Below are 8,507 nucleotides of genomic sequence, written 5' to 3'. Positions count from 1 at the left end.
CCCAAAGGAGAAAAAACAGTACCAATGGTTTGGGATATGAAAATGCCAATAATATTGAAAAGGGCGAGTCTTTTGGAGCAAAAGACTTGGGTTAAAAAAAGAAAGAGAAACCATTACCAAAAGGTGTTAACCCCAAAAAACTAACTTTTATTGTTGTGGTAAATTAGGTTAGACTTCAAATATATGTTGACACAAACAGACCACCCCTAACATCCCATATACCCTTGATGGTTATTGTCATAACTATTACTGGTATGGTCACACTACATGAGAATGGAAGTCTCATTTCAATGAGACAATAATTGATGGGTATTGTTACCATTGTAACAAGTATGGACACAAAGTCGAGGAGTTTAGATTTAAGGCAAGGACAAGCCAATCATATCCAAAATTGTTAATCCCCACTAAAATGGACGAATTTCCCACACAAATTCACTCAACTTGTTTAGATCATCGTAATATTTTTGCACACTATAAGATGAGGACATGTCAAATGACTAATGCAAGATATTAGAATGGTGCATGAATGACATGTCAAAAGTATCACAAATTCAAACATCTTGTCAGAGACTGTAGGGAAAGAAATAGGTCAAAAAACTAGTTCCCTAATAGGAAAGGGAAAAAAAGATAGTAGACAAAGAGGAATTCAAGGAGGATTTCAATAGAGTATGGAGAAAGAAGAGTGATGATGTAGAGGAAATTGAGCCTTCAAAAGTTATGAGATCACTAGTCAATGGTTGGACCTCTGAGTTAAGGTAATTCTATCTCAAGGGGTTGCATGCATAAGGAAAATCATACACTGGTCCTTGTATCTAAACTAGTAAGCCACTTGTAATGAAACTAATTATGCCTAGAGTTTATCATAATAGCAAGTAAGTTATACATGTCACATGATAGGAGAGCTATGAGAAAAAGACCATTAGAAAACATGTCACAACCATTTAGAACTCAAGTTAAGTGGTAGGTAAACACTTTGTAGCACTATAACCCTAACATTATAAATTTTCACTATACATAGACTCGTAATGAGTTATTTGCCACTTTATGAATTCAAAATCCACTTGAGCTTTCTGATTGTGACTCCTATCTTTTGTTGAATGAGTATGTGGAATTATTGTGCTAAGTTGTGTGAAAGAGAAAAGTGCCTTGAGATGTATTTTGTTAAGTGTTTTCGTTCCTATTGAGAAATAGTATTTACTAGTCAAGATTTAAATGGAATAGGAAATCCAAAAGATCATGTTGGTTGATAGAAAGAGAAAGGGGCAAAACCTGTTGGAGAGGACATCCTAGATAAGGAGGATAAAAGAGATGAGCATACCACATAGGAGAAGGAGAAAATTCTTGAGATAGAAAAAAGCACAAGAAAAGGAGACAACATCAGAGCTAGAGAAAGCACTAGAGAAGGAGAAGAAATAAAAAGATAATCCTTAGAAAGAAAGGCCACCAAAGAAGGAGGAGAGACTAAAGAAAGAGAAAACACCTACAAAGGAGGGAACAACTTGCATCTTCACAACAAATGCCTCATTTTTTTTACTTCGAAACTAGGGATCCCTTTTCCTCTTTTGGTCTAAGAAGTTCGCTCTTCAAAATATGGTATCTTCCAAGGCACCTCCAAGAGTGAGACTATTATTGCGTAGATTTAGGAGTCAAGAAAATTACACGTTGTTTGGGATTTGATCAACATAAGAGTAAAATTTATCTCCTTAGATAGAAGTGCACACCATACATACTTGTGCACCTATGGAAGGTGGACAACTTACCCCTGTCCCTATTTGGCAAACAAGTGCCAAGGTGTGCACCTACTTTCCATGCACACTTACACACCTTGGAAAGGTGTGCACCCCTTCCAACCTCTACACATTTGTCCTATAAATAGGAGGAACCCCCCCAGGTCCACTGATTATTTTAATCAAGCTCCCTGGTTGCGCACCCTCACACCCTTGAAGGTCTATAGAGTTAGATTACGTGTAACATATCATGCTAAGTTAAATACATGGTGCATACATTGACATTTGCAACTACTTTGTACCCCCGCTATATACTAATTGTTAAAACATCTTACACCTTGTAATTCTCTTTTAAAGTTTATAGCCTTTGGTTAATTTTTGTCATTTTTTTTTCTTTTTGAGTCATTTAGCATCCTTTTGGTGTCCATGCAACAAGTACTGATGGTTGTCTTTTGTAAAGGTTATTATGACATTATTTTCATCTGTAGGAGAAAATATTACACCCAAACTTGTGACTTTCAAGTTTCAAGGAGTGCTCAAGAAGTCACACTTTATCGACTTCTACTTAGATATTAGAGATATTGAGCTTGGACACATTGCTTAGAATGAGTTCTTAGTGATTTGCAACAAGCCCCATGAGAGATTAGATATGGTCTCAACACTCATTAAAAGTGATTTGGTAAACACAACATTGCACCTAGTATCAATACAATCATCATAGTTAATCATGGCCCTAGCAAAGCACTACATGCCTAGTGAGAAGGTGATGAAGAGCATGACATGAGAAATTGTCCTAGGCATTTGACCAAAAAATATAGAAAATGTATTCCAACTCCCTAAAGATGATGAATGTGAGGAAATCACTTATGAGATTGCAGAGCGCTGATATAGAGAAAACTAGCAAGTGACCAAGGATATAGTATAGGATATGTACCTGATCACCACGACTCCACACAATAAGAGGCTAGGCAAGGTAGATATGACACGAGGGTACATAATCACTAACATTGGATATTTTATTTTCCTTTTAAGAAGAGTGATAAGAATTCATACCATGAGCCATCTGGAAACATGCATGGTGCACTTCATTGAAACAATAAGAACTAGACACCACAAGATTGATTGGGGTACCATCACAACCAACTCATTGGATGAGAAAGTTATTTTAGTTTAGAATGAGCCATGGTTTTACATTAGTCTATCTGTTGGTAGTCTAAAAAACAAACTACTTGGGTCTAGTGAAGAGAGTAAGCCTACATGACCCCAATGCATGGCCACACATTGTCTATCGGTAGTTGGTACAAAAGAAGCTCCTAGATGAGAGCCCATAATATAGAATAGTCAATGATGCCTTTATCTTCACCATAATCTAGTTCATAGAAGGGAATTACAAGAAAATGATATCATTTGAGGCAATTAACAGAGTGACATAGGTGGGAGAATACTTTATTCAATATAAGACATTCACATGCATTGGAATGGCCAAGAATCTCTTTTGTCCAAGGAAGTTACTGCACTGCTCATCATATAGGCTTTCTCTACTTGAGATTGTTCAATAGTTGGCCTCAACATATGATAGGGTGTGAAAGAAGTACATGAAGACATGGTTATGGTCATTCACCATTGGTCCCTATCAGGTAAGCAGAAGCAAGATATCTGCACCTATGAAATGGGAGAAGTATCCTGTGAAGGATTTCTTGGTCGCTTGCACGTATTTTGATTATATTGGGATGATCCAACTTATTGTAGGAAAAGAGTTCATTCCAAATACCTCTATAGAAGACCATTGGTTCAACTGTGTAGATGAGTATGAAATCCAGATAAGGGACTATTGTAGGATGAGTCTAGTACTGGTAGAAAAGGTCCTGAATTTGCACATACCTCTTAAAGCATGGAATAAGGATTGCCCGAATATTATAGATCCCATCTACAACAAAGATAATATTTTTGAGTGTCCCAATATGAATGCAAAGGTGAATAGTGAGGAGAATGATGATATCCAACACTAAGCTAGGTATGTTATTGATTTGGCAAGCATCTAGTTAAAAAAGTTCCCCCACTAAGATGTTGTGCACAATATTCTAACTTTAAAGGCACCGATGAGACCGCAAAAGGGTAAAGGGACCAAAGTCAATATCCCCACTTATAGGGAGAAGTCCTCGGTCAGACCTAAGACCATGCAAAATCATGAAAGGGATGTGGTATATATCCATAGGGAAGAAAAGGCTAAGCCCAAAAAGAAGAGGAAGGTGACATAGGTGGAAAAAGTACAGCTCAGAGAACCTCTTGTTCAAGAAGAAGCCTCCCCATCAATCCCTAAATAGAGATGAATAGAGACATATGTAGTTGGATTAAAGGGAAGGAAATTGAAGAAGAAAAGAAATCCATTACTTCATATTCCTGATATTATCCTAGATGTTGAAGAGGAGGGGGAGCAAGGAGGTGAAATTGAATATCTTCCTTTTGAATAAGAGGACCAGCTCAACCAAGGCCACTAAGGAAGAAAAAAGGAGAAGCTTGACACATACACCCCCTATGGCCCAAGAACAAATGATCTAGATTGAAGAATCTACAAATCAAGAGCAAGAAGGATAGATTGAGTCCACACTAAGGGAGAGGTCATATGAGTTTGATCTTCCTGACTTGGCGTTATGCCCATGGGGACCCATTTGGAGGAGGAAGAAATAATGGATACACCACGCCAAGAGCCATTGGGTGATAACTGGAATAAAATACCTCCACTTCCACATGGTCTAGTCAAGATACCCCCTCCACCTCTGAGAAAATTAGAGATGCCACTGCCACCTCTGTCAAAGAAAGATGCAGTGCCTTTGCCTCCTCCACTTATAGAACAATAGAGCCAAACCATAGAAAAAGAGGTGTATGTAGTGCACCATACAAAGGGATATTTTGAAGAAGGATAGATTGTTGCATCAAAAGAGAAACCTCCTCCCATAGCACAATCATTATCCTCCCCTATGAGGAAGGGATGATAGTTTTGGCATAGGTAGTGAAGCTGACAGTGCCTATTCAAGGGGACCAGATATAGATGGCTTTCATCATGAAGAACAAACAACAATATTTGGTGGCACACATAGCCATTCATCCTCCTCATTTAGATATCAAAACCTTTACTACGCGTGACTACCAAATGTAGGAGGTCATCTTGGGAAAAAGCCACCAAAGATATGGCTAAAGTTTTGATAACTACGGGTCTTAAACATGTGTTTCACCATTTAGACCAAGTTGAAGAGGAGCTTCAAGTTTAAGGAACTAGAATGATATTTTGTGAGAATTTGTGAAGGAGGTAGCAAGTCCCATTGGCCCTGACTACCTTGAGATTTCTTTATCGATTACTATGAGGAAATGAGCTCCAACTCCAAAACCAAGTGATTCATTTTGGATGCATGCAAGAGATGGTGTCACAATTTTGAAGAGAAAAAAGTATAAATAATAGAGGAAAATATGCATCCATTACATAGCATATAGAAGAATGCAGAAAAGTTGGCAACAATGGTTAACTAGGTTTTTGGGTTAATGGTCGAGGTGTCCACCTGGGCTAAATACCTACAGGCACTTCAGAAAATGAAAGGTTAGAGATACAAAATGTTGTTAAACATTTATACTAGAGATGAAATGGATAAAATTGATGATTGGATTAAAAATATATAGGTCGAGAATAGGGTCATGTTATCTCTATAAGAAGATATCTAGGAGATGGAAGGTAGGACTCAAGCCAAGTTTTTAGAAGTGGATAAATATTATAGTGTAACAAGCTTGGAAATTTTTTAAAATGAATCTAAAACACACCTATGCTCGATGGAAACAATGGTGCAAGAATTACGAACATATTTTGAAGTAGTGTCCTTGAAGGATGATGTTCAACAATTATTTAAAGCCAAGGAGACACTAAAAGAACTAGATTCAAAATTGGATGACTTTGTAGAAGTGTGACAGAAGGTTCACAATTTTCACAAGCCTTAGAGTTCCCAAATTTCCAATAAATCACTTTGACTATCTAAAAGTTCAAAATGGCCCATCCAAACATCATTTTGGTTGAAAATCAACAAGACTTAGATGTTTGAAGCTAAGATTTTGGGACTTAGAAAAATCACACTAGTTTTAATCCAAAGACCACTGAAGGTTCACAAGTCGGCATTTTGAAGTTTTCGTGGAGGAAGAAATTTTATCCACAAAGGTGTATAGAAGAGAAAATGGTAGATCTTAAATAAAGGCTCTAGCTCTCAATAAGTTGAAAGAATCCTAGAAGGAGAAACTTGATAGTGCTTTGACTCTATACAAAGATGTCTTTGACTGGTTATTAAACTTGCCTTAACCTTAGTCATTTTTGACAAAAAAGGGAAGAATAAAAGAAAGCAAAGGGAGACAATAACATAAAGAAAAGGGGTAGAATAAAGAAAAGGAAAGGGGGAGAATAAAGGAATTAAAGGAAAGCAACAAAGAGAAGATAAAAGGAAAGAAAATGGAGAACAAAAGGGGAGATGAAGGAGAGGAGAATAAGGGAAGGAAAAGATAACAAGATGTAGGATGCAAAGGAGGAGCAAATAACATATGAAAGGAGAAAGGGGGCACGAAGTACAAAAATGAGACAACAAAAATGAGACTACACTTAGGGGGAGTCTCATTTCTTTTTTAACTAAGTCAACACCAACATGAAGGCATCTCATCGTATAGTTGACGTAATTGAGAGGAGAAGGAGAAAATGTTAAGGAAATAAAGGGAGGCAATAGATAACAAATGAAATGAAAAAGGAGAATAAAATGGGCAGATGAAAGAAAGGAAAGTAAGTGAAGGAAAAAAGAACAAGATGTAGGATGCAAAGGAGAAAATAACAAATGAAAGGTGCAAGGGGTAGAAAAGCACAAAAAGGAGACGAGGAATAGGAGATTGCATTTAGGGGGAGTCTCGTCACTTTTCAACTAAGTCCACACTAACATGAAGACTTTCATTGGTATAGTCGAGGTAATTAAGAAGAGAGAAAAAAAGGCTATGGAAAAAGTTTTGTTAGTGTTAGTCGAAGGTTTTTCCATCAATTCCATTTAAGGGGGAGATTGTTGTACCATTATGATAAATTGGCATAGTGACCGAAGATAGGAAATTCTTATCATTTTGGCATCACACATTAAGTGTTGCCATTGAGTGGAAATTGGTAGCAAAGGGAAGAAGAAGACATGAAGTTAGTAGGTCAAAGAAATGCCATTGGTAGAGTCTTACACCTGTAGACGATGTTCACACTGACACAAAGATTTATGGTGTGCAGTCATAAGCTGAACACAAGAGTGCTCAGTGGCCATTAATGTGACATGACAAAAGGACAAAGATGAAGTGTGATGTAACAAGTATCCATGCTATTGTCTTCACACAAGAAAAGGTACAACTATGGAAGATAGGACTCTAGATAGACTGACATGCCTACTACTCTTGGTACCTATGAGTAGGTAGTCGCATGTGTTATGTGAATAACCCATATGAGCTATTCAAATTTTGATTTCATTGTATGAGCAAGATTTTTGGATACAATTTTGACACCTAGAATAAGTCAAGTGTAAATAGGAAAGTGTACATTTGCAGTACCATAAGTTGATGTTGAAAATAGTAAGATTAGAATAGAAGCTGCACAACAGAGGAGCCAAACATAAGATAGATCTCTACAAGGTACCAAGGAATAGGTGAAGGTCATAGGTGATATCGAGTTAATTGTAGGGCAAGCCAAGGCACTCGAAAAGAGCTTAGTGAAACTTCAAGCATTGATCAATAGATCTACAAGGAAAGTTGTACCATTTTCTAGATTAATCATTTAGTTTTCTTTCTTACCATTGTAGCTATATATGAATCTTAACCTTGTATGCTTGTATGTATTTGCAAATCCTCTAACAAAGTACCTGGAGTGTTCCAAATTCTCTAACTAGGTAGTCTTCATAGGCTGATTGTAATCCTAATAGATTACTAGCATTCTTGACAAGATGAGTTCTCAAAAAGTATTTTTGTAGCTCTTAATAGGGCAACCTTTTATCTATAGTAAAAGGCAAGTGAGTATATCACTCCCACCATAGTTTACATCCTCTCATTGAGGGTTTTCACATACAAAAATCAACATGTATTGAATGTACACTTGTATAGTTTTAATTTATTGCATTTATCATCACTTTTCTATTAAAGTAATTGGTATGCAAGTTAGTTGAAGCACTGGCTCAAAAACTAGTTTCAAAGTTAAAATGGATTCCAAATTTTTGCTTTTGATGTGCACACTTAATTATTAAAAATTAGGCCTATAATATATTCATTTGTATTTTGTATCCAACTTTTGGCCAACCCAATTAAAATTGCAATGCCAAATGATGGCCACCTAAATTCCCCTCAAAATTAAATAAGACCATTAAACACAAATAAGACTAAACTAAGATGTAGTTGCTTAAATGCGGCTAGTCAAATTGTTGAACTTTGTGAAATTAAAAAAGAGAAAAAAGACTAAAGTAAGATGTAGTTGCTAATATGTGGCTTTAATCAGATTGTTGAACTTTGTGAAATTAAAAAAAGAGAAATTATGTTTGAAGAAATGTTTTTTTTTATTTTAAAAAATTCTTTTGAAATTTAATACCATCAATGTAGGAGTCCTCACAATATGTGGAAATCGGTACTTCATTAAAGATAATAAGAACCCGACAATTGGTAAAACTTGGCACTTAATGAAAGATAATAATAAGAATAGATAGTAAGAACTAATATTTACTGTACATTTGAAAACAAATCTCAATATTT

Source organism: Cupressus sempervirens, chromosome 5, assembly GCF_028749045.1.
Source record: "Cupressus sempervirens isolate cs-2001-9-10 chromosome 5, ASM2874904v1, whole genome shotgun sequence".
Taxonomy (NCBI): Eukaryota; Viridiplantae; Streptophyta; class Pinopsida; order Cupressales; family Cupressaceae; genus Cupressus; species Cupressus sempervirens.
Note: the sequence above shows the minus strand (reverse complement) of the source record.